The 22,472-nt window shown below is 42.7% G+C and overlaps 1 protein-coding gene across 4 annotated transcripts in view; it reads left to right on the top strand.

Annotated features, from left to right (window-relative positions):
- Positions 1-19,855, top strand: part of LOC142310594 (uncharacterized) — a 200,356-nt gene extending 180,501 nt beyond the window's left edge. For all 4 annotated transcript variants that reach the window (XM_075348136.1, XM_075348127.1, XM_075348121.1 and 1 more), the window contains one exon: positions 15,966-19,855. The gene's annotated coding sequence lies outside the window, so the exon portion shown is untranslated. The remainder of the gene's footprint in view (positions 1-15,965) is intronic.
- Positions 19,856-22,472: the final 2,617 nt, after the last annotated feature.

Below are 22,472 nucleotides of genomic sequence, written 5' to 3'. Positions count from 1 at the left end.
CGGTCGATCTGCATGGGCTCGTGGACGGGGACACCAGATGCCGTGGACTGAAGTACGGTGGGCTTCTGCGGAGGAGAGGAATGCCGTATCGGACGTCTCTCACGGGACACTTCTTTGGATCGCTCCTGAAAGCGAATGTCCACTCGAGTCGCTAGGGTAATCAGGGCGTCCAGGGTGGTCGGAACGTCACGGCTAGCCAGCTCATCTTTAATTCGACCCGAGAGTCCTTCCCAGAAGGCGGCGGTTAGAGCCTCATTGTTCCACCCGAGTTCCGAAGCCAAGGTGCGAAAACGGATGGCGTTCTGGCGGATGGCCAGAGCAAGCAAGGTGCTGAGAGTGCGAGGTACTGAAGTAAAGGGAGGCGACTGAAGATAAGTGTGGCATAGTTTTAACACAATCTCATAGTGGTGATAACTGTAGCTGTTTAAGAAGAGAAGAGTCGCCGTAAGCTGATCGATTGCTGGGACTTGCCGGGTCTCGCTGTTTGAGGACATCGCAAAACCTTTCGCCTGTCATACGCTACATCAGCATTATGGAAGAGAAGAAAATCCACATGGTCACCTGCAACACATGCTACATGTTTACGGATCTGCCGCACAAAAAATCCAACTTCACCTGTCAAAAGTGCAAACTTGTTGCCCTCTTAGAGGAAAAGGTGCAGGGACTGGAAGAAAGAATAGCAACTTTGAAGCTAATTAAAGAACATGAGGACTTCTTGGACGAGGCAGAAGCAACAATTCAGGATATGGAAAGTGAGAAAAGCTTCAGAACACATACAGAGGCTGAAAAGTGGACACATGTGACCAAAAGAAGCCAGCGGATCAAGTGGTCGGCACCACCCACACAGCTTAGCAACCAATATGAAGCCCTCATGCTGGAGAACGAAAATGGCACAGCTCAGGATGATACCGTCTCTACAGGAGAAGACACAGTATCATCAAAAGAAGTTACTTTGTCAACAAAAGCAGAAACAAAAGACACTCAAAAACACTCAGGAGCAAAATGCAGTGCATCCAGAAAGAAAAGAGTGGTAGTTATGGGCGACTCACTACTAAGAGGCACGGAGGCAACTATCTGCAGGCCGGACATAACCGCACAAGAAGTATGCTGCCTACCGGGAGCAAAAATCAAGGATGTGGCCAACAGGATACCAACTATCCTCAGATCCAAGGACGAATACCCGTTCCTATTGATACATGTAGGAACAAACGACACGGCAAGAAATGATCTACCAACTATTTGTGAAGACTTTGAAATTCTGGGGAAGAAAATTAAGGAACGGAACGTACAGGTTGTTTTCTCATCAATCCTCCCAGTCGATGGCCATGGTGTCAGAAGATGGAATAGGATACTAGATTTGAACAACTGGCTACGACGGTGGTGCAGGCAGCAAGGATTTGGATTCTTGGACCATGGAGTGAATTACCTCTACGATGGACTTCTCGCAAGAGACGGGATACACCTCACAAAACCTGGGAAACACACGTTCGCCAGAAGGCTTGCCACACTCATCAGGAGGGCTTTAAACTAGAAGAAGAGGGGATGGGAGAAAAAACAGCAGACAAGAACATGCAACAGAAGGACAAACTAATCAAGGATACTAGATGCCGTAAAGAGGACCCAAGACAGGGTAATCAGAAGGAATTTAAGAAAAGGGGAGCAAAACTTCTTTCCTGCATGCTGACCAATGCAAGAAGCCTGACCAATAAGATGGAGGAACTGGAGCTGGTAATGTATGAGGAGAAATACGACATAGTAGGAATAACTGAGACATGGTTAGATGATAGTTATGACTGGGCGGCTAACCTGCAAGGATATGAATTGTTTAGGAGGGATCGTAAAAAAAGGAAAGGGGGTGGAGTCTGTCTATATATAAAGTCCAGTTTAAAGCCCAGACTAAGAGAAGATATTCAAGAGGGAAATGAAGAGGTGGAGTCTCTATGGGTGGAGATACAAGGAGGGAAAACTAATAAAATCCTCATAGGGGTTTGTTATAAGCCACCAAATATAACAGAAACTACTGAAAATATATTATTGAAACAAATAGACAGAGCAGCAAATCACAATGAGGTGATTATTATGGGGGACTTCAACTACCCCGATATAGACTGGGAAACTGAAACCTGCGTATCTCAGAAAGGAAACCGGTTTCTGTCAGTAACTAAGGATAATTATCTGTCCCAACTTGTGCCAGGCTCAACTAGAGGGGAAGCCCTTCTGGACTTAATTTTAAGCAACAGGCCAGATAGAATAACAGACGTACGAGTGGATGGGCACCTAGGGAACAGTGACCACAATATAATACAATTCCACTTGTCCTTTAGTAAGGTGCCTTGGAGGGGGGTTACAAAAACGCTGAATTTCAGCAAAGCAAAGTTTGATCAGCTTAGAGAAGACCTTCGCCAAATTGATTGGGACAATGTCCTCAAAAATGGGAGCACAGAAAATAAGTGGGACATTTTTAAATCGGTATTAAACACCCACTGTGAGCTAGCCATACCATACAGAAATAAAAGGGCTAGGAACAGGAGAAAACCAATGTGGCTAAATAAGGATGTAAAAGGGGCAATGAATAATAAGAAAAAGGCATTTAAAAAGCTAAAACAAGAAGGCAGCGAGGAAGCATTAAAAATATATAGAGAAAAAAATAAAATGTGTAAAAAACAAATATATTTAGCAAAAGTAGAAACTGAGAGACTCATTGCTATGGAAAGCAAAGCAAATCCCAAACTATTCTTTAATTATATAAACAGAAAAAAGATTAAAATTGATGGTGTTGGCCCTTTAAAGAATAATGAGGGTAAAATCATAGAAAGCGATGTGGGAAAGGCAAATGTTTTAAATACTTTTTTCTCAACTGTGTTCACACAGGAAAAGCATATGCCAGGGGAAATGCAGAGTGATCATGTAAATGCCCCATTAAGTATGACCTGCCTAACCCAGGAAGAAGTGCAGAACCGACTTAGTAACATTAAAATTGACAAATCACCAGGCCCTGATGGCATTCACCCTCGGGTATTAAGGGAGTTAAGTAATGTGATAGACAGGCCTCTATTCCTTTTATTTAAAGACTCTATAGAAACTGGGTCTGTTCCACTGGATTGGCGGCTAGCAAATGTGGTACCAATATTCAAAAAAGGGTGCAAAAGGGAACCTGGAAACTATAGGCCGGTAAGCTTAACATCTGTTGTGGGTAAAATGTTTGAAGGGTTTTTAAGGGATACTATTATGGAATGTCTCAATGTTAACTGTTTAACTCCATATCAACATGGATTTATGAAGGATCGCTCCTGTCAAACTAACCTGATCAGCTTCTATGAGGATGTAAGCTCTCACATGGACCGAGGAGAATCATTGGATGTCATTTATCTCGACTTCGGTAAAGCATTTGACACTGTCCCACATAAAAGACTGCTAAGTAAAATGAGAAAGCTTGGGCTCGGGGAAAATGTGTGTAGATGGGTAGGTAGCTGGCTTAGTGGTAGAAAACAAAGAGTGGTTATTAATGGTGCATACTCAGATTGGGTCAGGGTTACTAGTGGGGTGCCACAGGGGTCTGTATTGGGCCCCCTACTATTTAATATATTTATTAATGATCTGGTGGATGGTTTACAGAGTAAAATATCAGTATTTGCAGATGATACAAAACTATGTAAGGTAGTTAACACAAAGGAGGACAGTTTGCAACTACAGATGGATTTGAGTAAATTGGAGAATTGGGCTGAAAAATGGCAAATGATGTTTAACACAGATAAGTGTAAGGTTATGCACATGGGAAGGAGAAACATATGCTACGATTACTTACTAAATGGGAAACTGCTGGGGAAATCAGACATGGAAAAAGACTTAGGCATCTTAGTGAATAAGAATCTAAATTGGAGTGCCCAGTGTCAGGCAGCAGCCACCAAAGCAAATAGGGTGATGGGATGCATTAGAAGAGGTCTGGGGGCACGAGATGAAAACATCATTCTCCCTCTGTACAAATCACTAGTCAGACCACACTTGGAGTATTGTGTGCAATTTTGGGCGCCGGTGCTGAAGAAAGACATTACTGAACTTGAAAGGGTTCAGAGGCGGGCTACTAAAATAATAAATGGAATGGGTGCATTACAATACACGGAAAGGTTATCAAAATTAGGTCTATTTACTCTAGAAAAGAGAAGACTTAGGGGAGACCTAATAAATATGTACAAATATATCAGAGGGCCATATAGAGATCTCTCCCATGATCTGTTTGTACCAAGGACTATGACAAGAACAAGGGGGCATTCTTTTCGATTGGAGGAAAGAAAATTCCTACATCAGCATAGAAGAGGGTTCTTCACGGTAAGAGCAGTGAGGCTCTGGAACTCTCTTCCTGAGGAAGTAGTGATGGCCAACTCACTGAATGAATTTAAGAGAGGAATGGATGCATTTCTTGTTAGCAAAAGTATAGAAGGTTATAAATAGCATAATCTTACAGGTAGATAGAAGAGCAACCTAGATTATTAGAGGAATGGGGGGGGCTGCAATACCAAGACAGGTTATTAAACTTGGGGTTAGTTAGTTAGGAAAAACAAAGGCTTAGGGGGATCTAATCACAATGTATAAATATATGAGGGGACAGTACAGAGACGTTTCCAAAGATCTCTTTACACCTAGGCCTGCGACTGGAACAGGGGGCATCCGCTAAGTCTTGAGGAAAGAATGTTTAATCATAATCACAGATGAGGATTCTTTACTGTACGAGCAGTGAGACTATGGAGCTCTCTGCCGTATGATGTTGTAATGAGTGATTCACTACTAACATTTAAGCAGAGCCTGGATGCCTTTCTTGAAAAATTTAATATTACCAGTTATGTATATTAGATTTTATGACAGGGTGTTGATCCAGGGAACTAGTCTGATTGCCGTATGTGGAGTCAGGAAGGAATTTTTTTCCCCATTGGAGCTTATTTGACACATTTGGGGTTTTTTTGCCTTCCTCTGGATCAACATGTTAGGCTACAGGTTGAACTAGATAGACTTAGAGTTTCCCTTCAACCTTAAAAACTATGAAACTATGAAACTATGTATTGACCCACCGTCAGAGTCCCCTGACGTAACCGGAGAAGAGACGATGCAGACGCGGAGGCGCGTCCGGGCTCGTCGAAGGTGCCACGAAATGCCTGCAGGAACTCCTGGATGTTCGTGGTCACAGGATCCTCCTTTTCCCACAAGGGGTTCATCCACGCCAGTGCCTCGCCCTCTAGATGGGACATGATGAATGCGACCTTGGCTTGGTCGGAGGCAAACAAATGCGGCAGCTGTGTGAAATGGAGGGAGCATTGGTTTATAAATCCCCTGCAGGTCTTGGGATCTCCGGCGTACCGGGGTGGTGAGGCCAAACGAAGTCTGGAAGCATCCGGAGAGACTGCCACGGGAGCTGGAGCCGTGGATTGCCTAGTGGACTCCTGAGAAGCTGAAGATGCAACTGACGCTTGTAGCGTGTTCAGGCGGGCGTCCACAGAAGACATGAATTGCAGCATGCGGGTCTGGGTCTCACGCTGGTGTGTAAGTTCCTCATGCAAGGCTGCTAGTGCTTGGGCGGGATCCATGGCCTGTTCTTACTGTTAGGGCCAGGTGGACGGGCAGACCCAGGAGGTGGATCCACTGGGCCGAACTCCTTGATGAAGGCAAGGGGTCCGGTAGCCGGAGCACTACGGGTAGTAGGACAGTCCGTGTATGAGAGTAGAACGGTGAAGTCCCTGGGACCACGGAGTCAGAGATGGCAGTCCGGGTAACGGAGCTCAGGTTCGGAGGCCGAGATGTTGTCAGGCGGAGTCCGGAACCGATGGAGCGAGAGGATGGGTCACCGCAGGGATCAGAGGTGGTGCGGACTGACAGGATGGCAGATAGTCCGCGTTCGGGGTTCGGGAATCGGCTGGACCGGATGGCGAGGCAGGAACGGCTCTAGAAGAGAGAGAGGTGAGTATCTCACAGGAACACAAGGAGACCTGACTCCTAGCTTGGGAAACACGAAGAACAGGCCCCGCCCACTTGGACACTAATCCCCTTTATACCCTGTACCTGTGTGCTTAATTTCCTGTTGGTGGACGCTGGCCCTTTAAGAAAGGGTCAATGACCGTGCGCGCGCCCTAATGCGCATGCGCGCGGCCCGGGTGCCAGAAGCCAGGGCAGGGAGCGGTGAGGAAGAAGCAGGAGAGCCGGGCTGGGGCTGTGTAACCGACGGACGCCGGGAGCGGGGACCGGGACGCCTGGAGACCGCGGGCAACGGAGGCTGGGGACCGGGGAGAGAAGCAGAGACGCCGGGAAGCGTGGCAGGTGAGCCGGGGAGCAGGGCAGGGGACCCGGGGAGCGTGACAATTACCTACAAATGTATTATGTTAGAATGTAGACGATGGGGCATTTTTGTTGATAATCAATGTCAACTCTGATATTCAGATAGTCCAAATATGCCAGCATAAGGCTATATGTGCACGTTGCATAATTTAATGTGTTTACGCTGCATATTACACTGCAACGTAAACGCATGCATCCTGCGTCTTCAGCACAATCTATGAAGATTGTGCATAATCCATCTGCAAGATGCTTTTTTGAGTGCAGCGATTTGCATGCTGAAATTTTGATCCAAATCGCTGCGCTCAAAAAAGTAACATCACTTATTTTGTGCGCTCTGGATGCTGCTCCCACTCTGTCTATGGGAGAGGCAACATCCAGAGCACGTGAAATCGGCATTTAGGCTATGTGTCCACGTTGCTTTTTACCTGCTTTTTACCTGCATTTTTGCTGCTTTTTTAACTGCAGCGTTTAATGCCGAAATGGATGTGTTCTGCTTTTCAAGCAAAGTCTATGGGAATTTGGGTTTCTTGTGCCCACTATGCAGTTCAAACTGCAGCCTTTTTCAGGCAGAACTTTGGACAAAAACTAAGCTTTGCAGTGCAAAACCCAAATGGCAAAAACAATTGACATGTCAATTGTTTTTGCCATTTGCGTTTTGAACTGCAAAGCAGAGTTTTTGCCCAAATTTCTGCCAGAAAAAGGCTGCAGTTTGAACTGCATAGTGGGCACAAGAAACCCAAATTCACATAGACTTTGCTTGAAAAGCAGAACACATCCATTTCGGCATTAAACGCTGCAGTTAAAAAAGCAGCAAAAAAGCAGGTAAAAAGCAGGTAAAAAGCAACGTGGACACATAGCCTAAAGGCCCTGTCACACACAGAGATAAATCTTTGGCAGATCTGTGGTTGCAGTGAAATCATGGACATATTGTTTCATTTGTACACAGCTACAAACCTGGCACTGATTGTCCACAATTTCACTGCAACCACAGATCTGCCGCAGATTTATCTCTGTGTGTAAATTGGCCTTTACTCTACAGACACACTGCAGCCATTATGCAGTGTTTCTTCAGCGATTTGAATGGCCAAATTGCTGCAGAATTTTCAGCATGGACACTACGCAACATGCGCACATAGCCTTAAAAAGTACTTGTCACCAGGTCAAAAGTGACTTGTCTCTTGTTTTATTCCACTTTGTTTTATTCTGTTATTATGGGTCATTTTCCCAATCTGCTTTACAGATCTAGAGATACACAATTTTTTTTGTAGTGCTAATTTTTCTGTTCTTTATAAGGGGGTAATGTGCACAAATTTTGCAGATTTTGTAACTATGTAGAGCAGCCTAAAGACAAGTCCCCAGTGAATTCTCTGAGCAATACCAAAAAAGACCATAAAAATTTGCCCTAACCAAAAAGTCTATCTCTGGGAAAAAAAAAAAAAATCGAAAAAATACCCCAGCATTCTCATGGGTGCATAAGGCCTTGTGCGCACTAGGCGTTTTTGCTGCGTTTTTAGCGGTGTTTTTTACCGCGTTTTTGTGCTGAAAACGCAGTGACATTGCTTCCCCAGCAATGTCTATGGGTTTTCATAAGTGCTGTCCGCACACAGCTGGTGACCACAAGAACGCAGCATGTCAATTATTTCTGCATTTTTCACTGCGTTTTTCACCCATTGAGTTCAATGAGATGTTCAAAAACGCAATAAAAAACGCATATAGCTGCATTTCTATGACTAAAAACGCAGCTATAAACGCAAGGGGTGGGTTCTAAAGTGACATGTACAGGAAGAGGATTCCTTCTGTTGGTAAACACAGAAACATGAATCCTCCCGGTACCGTCACCGCTGCTTCCACAACCCGCCCGGTGCCATGTCAGCTCCCATGCGGCGTCATGTCTGGGCGGGAGGTGGAGGCAGAGGCGAAAACAAAAGTGAACAGTAGAAAAAATGTCATACTCGCCTGTCTTCAGACTCCCGGTGCCATGTCCGCTCCCAGCTCCTCTCCCGGTACCGCCGCTCCGGCTGTGTGCAGTCTCCCCGGGCACGTCCGATGGATGCAGGACCTGATGTGGTCACCTAACGTGTCAGCTGATCGTAATTCTCGCGGTGTCGCCGGCTTTTTAGCGCCCGGCCGGCTTAACTTATCAGCTGATCCTGCCGCCAGGAGACTTCATCAGCTGATTACCGGCAGCTCCTACAGCGATGGGACAGGATCAGACTCCCATCCGATCGCTCCAGGAGCTGCCGGTCATCAGCACGGACGTGACTCAGTATTTATTTATTTTTTTTCTACTGATGCATCAGCTGATCGTATAATCGGCTTTTATACAATCAGCTGCTGTGTGATGTGATTCACGTCCTTGATCCTGACACATCAGCTGATCGCTTTTCCTTCCAGCAAACCGATTAGATGATATTGGATCCAGATTGGACGGCGCGGGACCCTTGACCCTTGACCCAGTATTACTGCGGAGGGGGGTTCTTTATTTCAATAAAGATGGAGTCACTAATTGTGTTTTATTTATCATAAAAATATTTTTCTGTGTTGTGTTTTTTTTATCTGTACTAGAAATTCATGGTGGCCATGTCTAATATTGGCGTGACACCATGAATTTCGGGCTTAGGGCCAGCTGATAATATACAGCTAGCCCTAACCCCATTATTACCCAGCGAGCCACCCGGCATCAGGGCAGCTGGAAGAGTTGGATACAGCGCCAGAAGATGGCGCTTCTATGAAAGCGCCATTTTCTGGGGTGGCTGCGGACTGCAATTCGCAGCAGGGGTGCCCAGAGGGCTTGGGCACTCTTTACTGCGGATTCCAATCCCCAGCTGCCTAGTTGTATCTGGCTGGACTCAAAAAATGGGCGAAGCCTATGTCATTTTTATTTTTAATTATTTCTTGAAATTCATGAAATAAAAAAAAAAAAAAAAAAAGGGCTTCCCTATATTTTGATTGCCAGACGGGTACAAATAGGCAGCTGGGGGTTGGGGGCAGCCTGTACCTGCCTGCTGTACCTGGCTAGCATACAAAAATATAGCGAAGCCTATGTCATTTTTTTTTTTTTGGGCAAAAACCTCCTGCATACAGTCCTGGATGGAGAATGCTGATCCTTGTAGTTCTGCAGCTGCTGTCTGCTCTCCTGCATACACTAGTTCTGCAGCTGCTGTCTGCTCTCCTGCATACAATGAAGAACATATTGAAGAAGGAAATGACATCAGACTTTTTTTTTTTTTTTTTTTTCATCAACAATCTTTAATGGCATTGTTCACAGATTAAAAACATAGTGAGCAAAAACGCAGCAAAAAACGCACCAAAACGCGGTAAAAAAGCATGCGGGTATGTTTTTTGAGACAAAAACGCACATAAAAATGCAGCGTGGAAAAAACGCCTAGTGCGCACATACCCTAAGGAATAAAGTAAGAGAAACAAATCCTCTGTAATAAAAGAAAAAAAAATCACTTTATCCAACCTAGTGTTAAAAAAAATCTACATATTTGTGTTTTCATTCCTCAATGTTTTCAAGATTTCTTGAAGCTGACTATTAAGGCCGCTTTACACACTGGGATATCGGTACCGATATCGCCAGCGTGCGTACCCGCCCCCATCGGTTGTGCGACACGGGCCAATCGCTGCCCGTGTCGCACAACATCGCCGGGACCCATCACACGGACTTACCTTTCCTGCAACGTCGCTGTGACCGGCGAACCGCCGCCCAATGGAAGCGGAGGGGCGGAGATGAGCGGGACGTAACATCCCGCCCACCTCCTTCCTTCCGCATTGTGGCCGGGACGCAGGTAAGGTGAAGTTCCTTGTTCCTGCGGTGTCACACGGAGCGATGTGTGCTGCCGCAGGAATGAGGAACAACTTCATTACTGCTGCAGTAACGATATTTGAGAATGGACCCCCATGTCACCGATGAGCGATTTTGCACGTTTTTGTGACGATGGAAAATCGCTCATAGGTGTCACACGCAACGGCATCGCTAAAGCGACCGGATGTGTGGCACAAAATCTGTGACCCCAACAAGATCACTTGAGTGATGTCGTAGCGTGTAAAGCTCGCTTAAGGCTGAGACCGCACTTTGCGTTTCCACCTGCGTTTCAGGTGCTTTTTGGTTGCGTTTGGAGAAGCACCTTTTTTCTGCCATAATCCTTGCGTTTTCATTTCCCAGCTAAATCAATCGCAAATTTGATTTTTCCGACCGCACTTTGCATTTCAAAACGCAGCTTAAAATTTGCATATTTTGTGGCAAAAACCATGCGTTCAAAGAAGCAGCATGTCAATTGTTTTTGCCATTTTGGGTGCGTTTTGCTAACATTGAAGTCAACGAGAAATGGCAAAAACCAAGAAACTTCAAAATTCCTGTGTTTTACCTGCTTTTTTGGTGCAGAAAACATGCCTTTTGGACAAACAAAACGTATGCTTTTCTAACATAAAATTAATGGAATAATATGTCCCTTTACACACACACACATAGTCCGACAATTAAATTTAAGAAAATTATGATTTTATTGCTATTTGAGCATTAAATATTATAAAACCGCTATAATTTCATGAAATATAACCTTTTTCATTATTAAATCTCAAAATATATATGTATTGTTTTTTTTCCTCTTTTTTCATTCTGTTTGACTGTTTACACTTTATTTAGCAGTGTTTCAAAGTTCAAAACGCATCTGTCAAAACGCAGGTGAAAAAGCACTGAAAACGCATCTAAAATGCGGTAAATACGCATGCATTTTTAGCGCTAAATTTCTGGAAAAGACAACTTTGGCCAAATCAATTAAGGCAAAAACGTGCGTTTAGAACTGCACCTAGAACGACGCAAAGTGCGGTCTCAGCCTTAGGCTATGTGCGCACTTTGCGTTGAGGTAGTTGCAGTTCTAAATGCATCCTCTGGCAGAAATTGTCTTTGTCAAATTTGGTGTTGACCACAAAAACGCTATAAATACGCTTGCGTTTTTACTGCGTTTTAGCCATGTTTTACCGCGATTTACATGCTTTTTCATTGCTTTTAGGCTATGTGCGCACGTTGCGTTCTATTACGCAGAGTTTAAGTCACTGCATGTGCGCCTCAGAACGCAGCCGAAAAGCTGCATTCTGAGACACATTGTGACTGCAGAATTCCTGCTTCCAGAAATGCACATTTTTGACAGTGCGGTCCCACTCCGCTCTGCTGCATCCCCATAGACTTGCAGCAGAGCCGAGTGGGACCGCACTGTCAAAAAGAGCATGGCTGGCTGCGGGAGACACCCGCGCGATCAGAATGAACTCTGATGAACTTCACCCGACTTCATTATAATTTCTGTGCGTGTGCTGCGGCTTGATTTGCGATCACAGGTGAATGACTCACCAGTGACCGCAAATCTCCTGAGTGACTGCAGTGAGCCACGCGATTACTGGTGCCATCACTCAGGTTACCCGCGGCCGGCTAGAGTCCTCCACCCCGAGACCTGTGGCCGTGGGTAACCTGAGTACCGTCTCCGCTGACAGTGCGGCTCACTTCAGTTCCTGCATGGATCTCACAGTGAGCAGTGGTGTTCTACTGCCGCTCCTGTCCGCTTTATGTAGCAGAGCTGGATGCGTCGCAGGATCTCGTGAGGATTACGTCGGACCTGGAGGGGTATTTGGGGATTTTAATAAACTGGTGAAAGAGGGTGTGGTTTTTTTGTCTTTTATTTCAAATAAAGGATTTTTCGGTTGTTTGTGTTTATTTACTTTCACTTACAGGTTAATCATTGCGGGTGTCTCATAGACGCCTGCAATGATTAACGTAGGACTTAGTGGCAGCTATGGGCTGCCATTACCTCTTTATTACCCAGATTGCCACCGCACCAGGACCATTCTGGATGAGCCGGGTAGAGTCCCGGGACTGTCGCATATAATCGATGCGGCAATTCCGGGCGGCTGCTGGCTGATATTTTTAGGCTGGGGGGCTCCCCATAAAGTGGGGCTCCGCATCCTGAGAATACCAGCCTTCAGCCATATGGCTTTATCTTGGCTGGTATCAAAATTGGGGGGGGACCGCATGCCGTTTTTTTTAAATTATTTATTTTACTGCACTACATAGACCCGCCCATCGGCGGCTGTGATTGGTTGCAGTGAGACATCTGTCACTCAGCGTGGGGGCGTGTCTGACTGCAACCTGACTGTCTGTCTGTCTGTCTGTCGTGTCTGACTGTATGAGAGAGTGGGGAGAGGGATAGACTGACAGAGAGAAAGACCGACCGACAGGGAGACAGAGAGACCGACAGACAGAGAGAGAGACCGACATTGCAACCAAAACGCATAAAAGAAGTGACATGTTGCTTTTTTAGAAAGCAGCGTCTTGGCAGCAGCCGAAACGCTGTGTTCTAAAACAGAATAGATTGTGCTGGGGACGCAGGACGCATGCAGTTAAGCTGCGGTGCAGATCGCAGCATAATTGCATGAAAATACACAACGTGCGCACATAGCCTAAGTCAGTTGCGTTTTGAATACAAATACACTACTAAATAAAGTTTTAACATGCAAACACTTTGAAAAAAACGGAAAAAAAGGATAACAAATATTATGATTAAAATCATAAACAAAATAAATAATTTTATTAAAATTTTAACTATTTTAATATTTATGCATAAAATAACGGAAAATTATGGATTTTCATTAATTTAACTGTCGGACTCTGTGGGTGTGTAATGGGACATATTAATTCCATATTATATATTATATATTGGGAATTATGTTTAGGAGTTATATATTTATATACTGTCTGCCTACTTACTGAGTTGTGGTGCCATGTGATGGCTTTTTCCCTCTTTTTAAAGTTGTTATGGTCTTTGGCTTTTTAAATTTTTGTTTTTTATAATCTAATAAACATATATTAATTTTATATCATCTAGTGCCAATGTGCAAATTTTATATAGGATATTGATTCAAATTTGAATATCTTTTACTTTTTTAAAACTTTTTTTTATTTTTACTTTAGGGTTTTTTTAGATCCCTTAGGGATCTGTCATTCGATTGCTCCTACTTTATACTACAATACTACCAGTTCTCCTAAGAAGCTCAGACTGTAGCTAAGCTTCTTTGGGGGACAAAGATGGCTTAATGGGACCGCTAGATATAGCCTGGTGCTGCACTTGGCTGCTCTTTGGGATTACCATTAGAATGAATGAAGTGGCAGTGTACATACCGCCCGTATGTACATACTGCATACCGCCAGTGTACATACTGCCCTTACTGCTCCTTTCACATAGGTCCCTTCACAGTCCCAGTTCTCTAGGTCGGTGGCGGTCTCAGTGGTTAGGCCAACAGGGATCGCAAAGTTATTCCCAAACTTGAGAATATTCCTTTTAGACAGTAGTTTAGTCATAATTAAATTATTGGGTTTGGTCAACTTTGCTCCTTTTATAGAGAGGTCTTTAAACTATAATGGTCCTTCAAATTAAAATGCCTCAGATTACAATACTTTTAACATTCAATGGACTTGTCTGGGAATAAGTTTAAACGACACTCGACATATTGAAAGGGTTCACTAGGGCCCCAGCTAATGCAATGACATGGGGTTCTGAAAACACCTGCTCAATGGAGCATGGATCAATTATGAGCATTGCTGCTCCATTCATTCTTAATGGGACTGACGGAGATTACTGAGTCTTGCACTCAGCAGGTCTTCGGCACATTCATTAGAATGAATAAGTAGGACACAACATTCAAGATTTAGAATAGATCTTTAACCAAAAGTGTGAGTGAGCCCATTCCCTTGGATGAAAAGCAAACCAACACATGAATGTTCTAAGGATGTTTTATTTTTTGTATTATACAGGACTCATGGTAGCCCTCACCTTTTCTTCTCTGGATAATCATTTTTCCAGATGTCCCAAACAGTATGAAAAAGTTAATCCGAAAAAAAATAACTTTACTCCCGTTCTCTACAGTCCAATCCCTGCTTCTTCTTGAAGAAGGTCAATCTGTCCTTGATGTTTTTCTTGGAAAGAAGTGGCTTCTCTATGACACTTCTTAACACAAGGCCAGCTTTCTTACGCCCCCGCCTCACTGTTTGTGCAGATGCAATTTGCGCATATTTTTATTAACATGACACGGCTGATATCAGCTGTCTTGTCTTCATCAACACTTTCTTCTGAGGTAACAAGATAACTGAAATTATATAAGCAGATCATTTTGTGGAAATGCAGAAGTTCAGTGGAATTGGTGCTTTTGAGATTCAGTTTATTTTCATGGAAAGGAATGACTTTGCTCAATTTTGAACAATTTTTTGCAATGCATCTAATCACGCTTCATAATTATCTAGATTTAATGCAAATTGTCAGTATAAAAATGAGAGCAACAAACTCTGAGAAAAACAATCTTTGTGTCAGTTTCAAAATTCTTGGAATTAACTGTAGTTATAGGCAGATACTGGCTATGTAAAACAGCCTGCATCTGCCTGGTATGAAGCAGCTTCAGCTCCTGAGACTAAAATACAACATAGGTCATTAAGGGTTCAGACCACATATATTTCAGAAATTTGTAAAAAAGAAAAAAAAAAGTGTGATGGCTTAATTTTTGTGTTGATACTTTTAATTATACCATATTTAGTTTAGGTGCAATGTTTTGATCTTCTCTTATTGCATTTTATTGTAATGTTGCAGTGACCAAAAATACAATTCTGGCATCTTGATTTTTTTTCTTATTATGCTTTTTACTTACCGTACTTTTTGGACCATAAGACACACCCTGGTTTTAGAGGAGGAAAATAAAATTTTAAGCAAAAACTGTGGTCATGACACACTGTTATGGGGCGAGGATCTGCTGCTGACACTGTTATTGGAGTAATGTCCCCAAATTCTCTACTAAGGTACCTCTGGTAATGATCCTCCTGCCTTTTATATGATCCTCCTGCCTTGTATATATATGTCCCTCATCCTGGTATAGCCCCCATCCTGCTATATACTGCCATCCTGGTATGTGCTCCCATCCTGCTATATACCCCATCCTGGCATATGGCCGCATCCTGCTATATACCCCATCCTGGTGTATGGCCGCATCGTGCTATATACCCCATCCTGCTCATATACCCCCATCCAACTTATGTACCCCGATCCTGCTATATACCCCATTCTGGCATATGGCCGCATCCTTCTATATACCCCATCCTGGTGTATGGCCACATCCTGCTATATACCCCATACTGGTGTATATCACCATCCTGCTATATACCCCCATCCTGCTATATACCCCATCCTGCTATAAGTCCGCATCCTGTGGCACACAAAAAATAAATGTTCATACGCACCTTTCCTCGCTCCTCCTCCCGTCTGTGCCAGCAGCAGCACCGTTGACCTGTGTGGAGCCGGCCATGATCCCTGAAGCATCGCTCGTCCTCCTGTCTGTGCCGGTCGTGACTGTGTGTGGACACGTGCGCACTGCGATGACGTCATCGCTGTGTGCACCGCTAGTCTCCACACACAGCTTACACTAATGGTTAATTTTTTTCACATCATGTGGATAGACCGGTACTTGGGTATAACTCTTTAAGAAAAAAAATAACAATTCTCAATTATACTAGTTATGGGGGAAAGTTTGGGTCAACTTATCAGTTGTTTACAAAGTTTTAGCAATCAAATTGAATGAAAATCTATTATTCTTCCTTTGTTTTTTCTTAGGTTGGCATGGAAATGTATGGACAAAGAATATTGAAAAGGATTTAAAAAGAAAAGTGGCCACATCTTTTTTGCTTCCATTTTGCCTTACTTTTTAGTCGACTTTACAGGTTGTTAGATGTTTGGAGAACATAACATCAAATGGAGAAATATTTCCTTTTTTACATATACATAAAATATATTCAAGAATTATTATATTAGTGAACCATTTGTTGGTCAAAACAACTATTGGCTTTTTCATTAGATCTATTAAATATTCTGATGCCGGCATCACACGGTACGATATATCGTGCGATATGTCGGCGTGGTCGAGGAATTCGTGATGCACATCCGACATAGTTTGAGATGTCGTACCGTGTGACATCTCCGAACGACTGTGAATGAGCAAAAATACTCACCTTATTGTTGCTCGTTGACACGTTTCTGTGCTGCGATTGTTCATCCTTCCCGAGGCAGCACACGTCGCTCCGTGTGAGACCCCTGGAATGACAAACACAGCTTACCTGCGTCCGCCGACAATGCGGAAGGAAGGAGGTGGGCGGGATGTTATGTCCCGCTCATCTCCGCCCCTCAGCTTCTATTTTCCGGCGGCTTTGTGACGTCGCTGTGACGTCGAACGTCCCTCCCCCTTCAGGAAGAGGATGTTCGCCGCCCACAGCAAGGTCATGCGGGAGGTAAGTACGTGTGACGGCTGTTACCGACTTTGTGCGCCACGGGCAATGAATTTCCCGTGACGCACAAACGACCGGGGTGGGTGCAATCGCTCATGCGATCGCACGATATATCGTCCTGTGTGACGCCGGCATGACTGTGATCCACTGTCAATACAAATGGCTGAAACATATAATTTACCTCCAAGATCCACTTGATAATGAATTTTTTTTAACATTCCCCAAAATAAAGCCCAAGAACAAACATAGTTTTAGTCAATATATTTGTATCAAATTGTATAATTCATATACGCTCAATGTTGCTGAGTATCAATCAAATGCATATGCAGAATAATATAATTTTCACCTTAGATTATTTGTGCTTTCCCTATTTCATACAGTATGTAAAATATTGTTATTCACAGAGTCAGAGTAGTTTTAAAGTTGTTTGGAACAAAATAAAAGTAATGGCAGACACCAAAGAGATTTTCTTAGGAAAATATGGGAAGCAATTAGTGCCTGATGGGAAATAAATTGATTATATTTTTGGTTCTTCTGCCACAGTTGTTATACGATGTTTAGAGAAGATCTGGGGACATAGGATTTTGAAGGGTTTTTGGTTATGTGCCACTTTTTATAACTATTAGGATACAATTACCTTTAATAGTAAAGACTCAGTCTCTGGTGTCTCCACTAATGATTGAAAGAAAGAATACACTGGAGACAAGTATCTCATGAAACTGAAACAAGGTTGATAGTTACAGAGTCTCTTAATGCTCTTGCTGAATGTAAATGTCCTTACATGGGGCAACACCTTGTTGGTTTGCACCTCTCTAGTCCTTAATATAGTCTTGGACAGTGCACTGTTTATAGCAAGTGTTACTCACCCCTATTTCTGCACAGAAGAAAATCCACGACACTCACTTAGAGTGAATAAAATATTTTATTGCAACATATTAAAATTTACCTCTCAATGGAGGCAAAGGCAGGAGTGAGGGGAGGGGGACAAAGTGCAGACAAGTGTAGATTCAATCAGACGATGGACTGTATTGCGCAACTGTGCTTCTACAGGTCTGAGTGAACAAGGGGTGGTCAGAATCAGGTTATAACCACTCCCTGAGGAAGCGGTGTGAAACACGTGTTGGAGTGGCTGGCGGGGGAGCGGTGTCACACCATGAGTATGGCAGGAGTCTGGTATTGAGCATTTGATTACACTTCAGTAAGGCATCTATATATATATATATGACTAGTGTTGGTATTTTACCTTTAAGAAGATAAATATATAATGTATCTTTGCTTTAATGCCTCCATGTAATTAGACTATATAATGGTGTGTTCTGTGATTTGTAGTGCCAGAACTTAGTAATTTAATTGCAAATAAATTTTTATGGCATATACTCTTATATCCTTGGTGTGTGACCTGCTCCCCCTGCCTTCTAACTTTATTAATATTTTAATCTTGTCTGTGTTTATGTTTTTTAAATCATTATCAATAAAAACAATTTTTATGAGTCTATAGTTTATTGGGATAATTTGTAATACTTATCAGTTGGTATATCCCGATAGGATATTGTTTTATTAATTTATGGTCGAATCTTCTAATTTTGGGTTTATATAACCACTCCCTGCAGGTGAGCATTTACAACTAATTAAAATAAGTTCCAATGACTCATACATACATTTCTTCCCTAAAATTCAGTAAAAATAAATGCAACACAACAAAATCTGCTTTTGTCCTGATAATCCATTTAGCCTCCCTTTTTAATAACTCTTTATGGCGATCACCCCTACTTCTATTTAGTTATGGTGTAGACATCCATTGTGCTGTACAACTCTACTCACCTATTCCATTTGGGCAAAACAACACACTGAGGTGAGAAAATAAGAGTGGGAGCCAGTTGTCTGATTTAATCAAAGTATGATATTCTAATTTAGTGGTTGTGGTTACAAATATGTGGGATGTAGAGTAGGAGAAGAATTACATTCTGACTCATTTATGCACATACAAAGAATCCAAAAAGTTATTATTTGGTCATGTATATCAGCAAATGATGTCACATGCATTCAAGTAATTTAAACCATGCAAAAAGCAAAAAAAAAATACCATATTGACAAAAAATAAACTTGCTTCCTTGCACTAAGGATCCCTTTTGAATGAGGCAACTTTTCTTTTTTTCAGCAAGCATCCTGCTTAACAGCAAAAATATGCAGTGTTCACAACAAAGAGGTTTTGACTTTGCCAGGACACAGTGCTGATCAGAATCTGAAAAAAAATTGCAGCTTGGTATGAGAGACCTTGTCCATTAAATTAAAGGCAATGAATTTCAAATATAATTGTCTCGTGTCACCACCAAAAAATATATAAACTGTAGAGAGGAGTCGGGTGATGCCACGCTATCACCAGGGAATCAAAGTTCATTAATTCATTTATTTTATTATTATTAATGTTATTAATAATAATAATAATAATAATAATAATAATACAATAGATTAGTTAATCAACTTTGATTCCCTGGTGATAGTGTGACTCCTCTCTACAGTTTACATATCATCTCTTTCGGGGCTGTGGCTGTTCGCTATATCTGCTACATGATTATAGGAGTTGTGACCATCACAACCCTATTAGGTGAGTGTCTTTACCTTACATCAACCTGGTATTTATCCATGGAAGATTTGTGCTTCTTTCCACAGCTTTTTCCTGTCAAAAAATATAGGAAGAGCTTGTTTCTGCAATGAAATGTAGACAGGATGTAGTTTTAACCCCTTCACCCCGGGCAATTTTCCTTTTTTTTTCATTTTTGTTTTTCCTTCCCCCTCTTCCGAGAGCCATAACTTTTTTATTTTTCAGTCAATCTTGCCATTTTAGGGCTTATTTTTTGCGGGACGAGTTGTACTTTTGAATATAATGATTAGTTTTACCATATAGTGTACTGGAAAATGGGGAGAAAAAATCCAAGTGTGGTGCAATAGCAAAAAGAGTGCAATTGCACAATTGTTTTTGGGGTCTTTTACACGAGTAGATGTCCCAAGATGAAGTGGGACATCTACACTTCACTAAAGCCTCCTGAGGAACCTGAAGCACAGGAGAAACGCGTTGAGGCTGCTAATTGCAAGATAACATCTAAAGAAAAGCTTTCCTTCCTTTTTAACTTTATTTTTTGTTTTTTAAAGCATATTTAATAAAGTGTATATTTTAGGATTTTTTTGTAGTGTTGAACGAGTAGTTAACTCTTTGTACTCGGTATGCTGTTAACGAGTACTGCCCGCTACTCACATATTCGTTACGAGTAGCAGGTACAATGTAAGTCAATTGGAAATACTCGCTAAGTAATGAGTAACCCAAAAGCCGTACTTTTTGTGCAAGTAGCGAATAGCACGGCTTTCGGATTAATCGCTACTTTACAAGTATTTCCCATTTACTTACATTGTGCCCACTACTTTTAGTGAATATGCGAGTAGCGGACAGTACTCGCTAACAGCATAGTGAGTATGAATAGTTAACTACTCGCTCAACACTAATTTTTTGGTTGTTAACTAATGAGTTTGTAGATACCAAACATGTATGCTTTCATTTTTATCTAAGCATTTAAAACAAATTCACATGTTTGTCCAAAAGATGTGTAGCACTTTTGGTGCCATTTTCCGAGACCCATAGCGTTCTTATTTTTTGGGATCTGCGGCTCAGTGATGGCTTATTTTTTGTGTCTTGAGCTGACATTTTTAGTTATATAATGTTTATATAATGTTTGTGCAGATGCTACATTTTGATCGCTTATTATTGCATTTTTAAAAAAATTTCCGATGACCAAAAAACGTAATTTTTGCATTTGGAATTCTTTTCTCGCTAAACCATATACCAATAAGATTAATTGATTTTATATTTTGATAGATCGGGCATTTCTGAACGCGACGATACCATGTACATTTATTTAACTGTTTTGGTTTTTTTCAATAGGGCGAAATGAGGGGTGATTTGAACTTTTAGGTTTGGTTATTTTTTTCAAATTTTTAAAACCTTTTTTTTTTTAATTTATTTTACTAGTCTTCTTAGGGGATTTTATGTAGGCACAGTCTGATCGCCTGTGCATTTCTCCTGATCAGAGCAGCAGCGCTCTGATGAGGAGAAATGCTGCTTTCCTGTGAGTGCTGGCCCTCTGTTGGCTCTCACAGGAAGTGAGTCACAGTAGTGTCAGGGGTCATCAGCTGACCTTGAGCCACTCACAGGGCCATTCATGGTGGCAAGGAACAGCGTAATCCCTGCCATGGCCATTTAAATCATGCTGTTAGTATTTGACAGCGCAAGCTAAAGAGTTAGCAGGTATGGGTTGATCTCCGATCCACCTGCGCCTGTTAGCCACACATCTCTGCTGATCAGATCAGCAGGATCAGCAGAGATGCGTGGGGTGTACAGCAGGCTCGCCTCCGGAGCCCACGGTAACCACTGGGAGGATGTACAGTTAAGTCCTTGGTCGTAAAGGGAATAAAAAATAAAGGCAACCCTATTAATACTGCTAGAGCTTAGATTGTAGTATTGTAGTGTAACTGATCATGATTGCAGTATTCAAAGCATAAACCTTTTTTGTACAGTACATATAGGCCAAAAACTGTCCCCTACTCTGTCCTGTATTATATCAAATGGGAAATTAATTAGTCACTCTGTTTTGTGGTGTTTTATGGGGTGTTCATTCATGTATGAAAGGTAAATCCAGTTGTTCCTAAAATGTAAAGTCTGTAACAAATTATTAAAAAAAACTTTACAACTTTTCTTTAGTGTCTTTTTGTTTTTTACATGTAGCTTTCTCTGGTAGTGAGTTCACATGAGCGTATCTTCCGTCCGAGGACAAAGACATATTTCTTCAATGGGACAGTGCAATTTAGCAACTTTTTTTTATGGATCAAATCTGTATCTGAAAAATCACTGTGTGCATTAGTTTCTTCTGATTGTTGGATGAGAATCGCTCATTCTAGTCTATGGGCCCGTGAAAAAAAACAGATTCCATAAGCTTGACCTCTGATTTTTATGCATACATTGCAATTTTTTAACATAGAAAACAGTAAAGCGGGCTTTACACGCTACGATATATCTAACAAGATGTCGGCGGGGTCACGTCGTAAGTGACGCACATCCAGGATCGTTAGTGATATCGTAGCATCTGACAGCTATGAACGAGCAGAAATACTCACCTTCTCGCTCATCGTTGACACGTCGCTCATTTTCTAGAAATCGAACTTCCTGTTGTTCATTGTTCCCGAGGCAGCACACATCGCTCCGTGACACCCCGGGAACGATAAACACAGCTTACCTGCGGCCGCTGGCAATGCTGAAGGAAGGAGGTGGGCAGGATGTTACGTCCCGCTCATCTCTGCCCCTCCGCTTCTATTGGCTGGCCGCTGGGTGACATCGCTGTGACGCCAAACGTCCCTCCCCCTTCAGGAAGTGGATGTTCGCCACCCACAGCGAGGTCTTTGGAAGGTAAGTGCGTGGGCAGGGGTTACAACATTGTGCGACACGGGCAAGAAATTGCCGTGCCGCACAAACTATGGGGGCAGGTGTTACGGGAGAACTGGAAGATTAGGACCAGGGGGTATATATCCCAATCACCGGTCGGGGCCCACCGTGCTCCAGATGGTAATGGAGCTGCTGGCACCCTGTAGGTTAGGCAGAGACTATAGAGCTGGATGGCTCTAAGATAACCCAGGGAATCGGTCACGTGTGTAGTGACACATCAGACCAGACGACAACCCAGTTAGCGTGTCGGTGGAATTGGCGCAATCCCGACCACGTGTGCAGGGAACATGTCAGACCGGATGATGACCAGGTAGCATTGACCGAGAAGACCGATGCGACAGCGTCCTGTCT

This window comes from Anomaloglossus baeobatrachus, chromosome 1, assembly GCF_048569485.1.
Source record: "Anomaloglossus baeobatrachus isolate aAnoBae1 chromosome 1, aAnoBae1.hap1, whole genome shotgun sequence".
In the NCBI taxonomy this organism is placed as follows: Eukaryota; Metazoa; Chordata; class Amphibia; order Anura; family Aromobatidae; genus Anomaloglossus; species Anomaloglossus baeobatrachus.
This window is presented reverse-complemented; position numbering and strand designations above follow the sequence as displayed.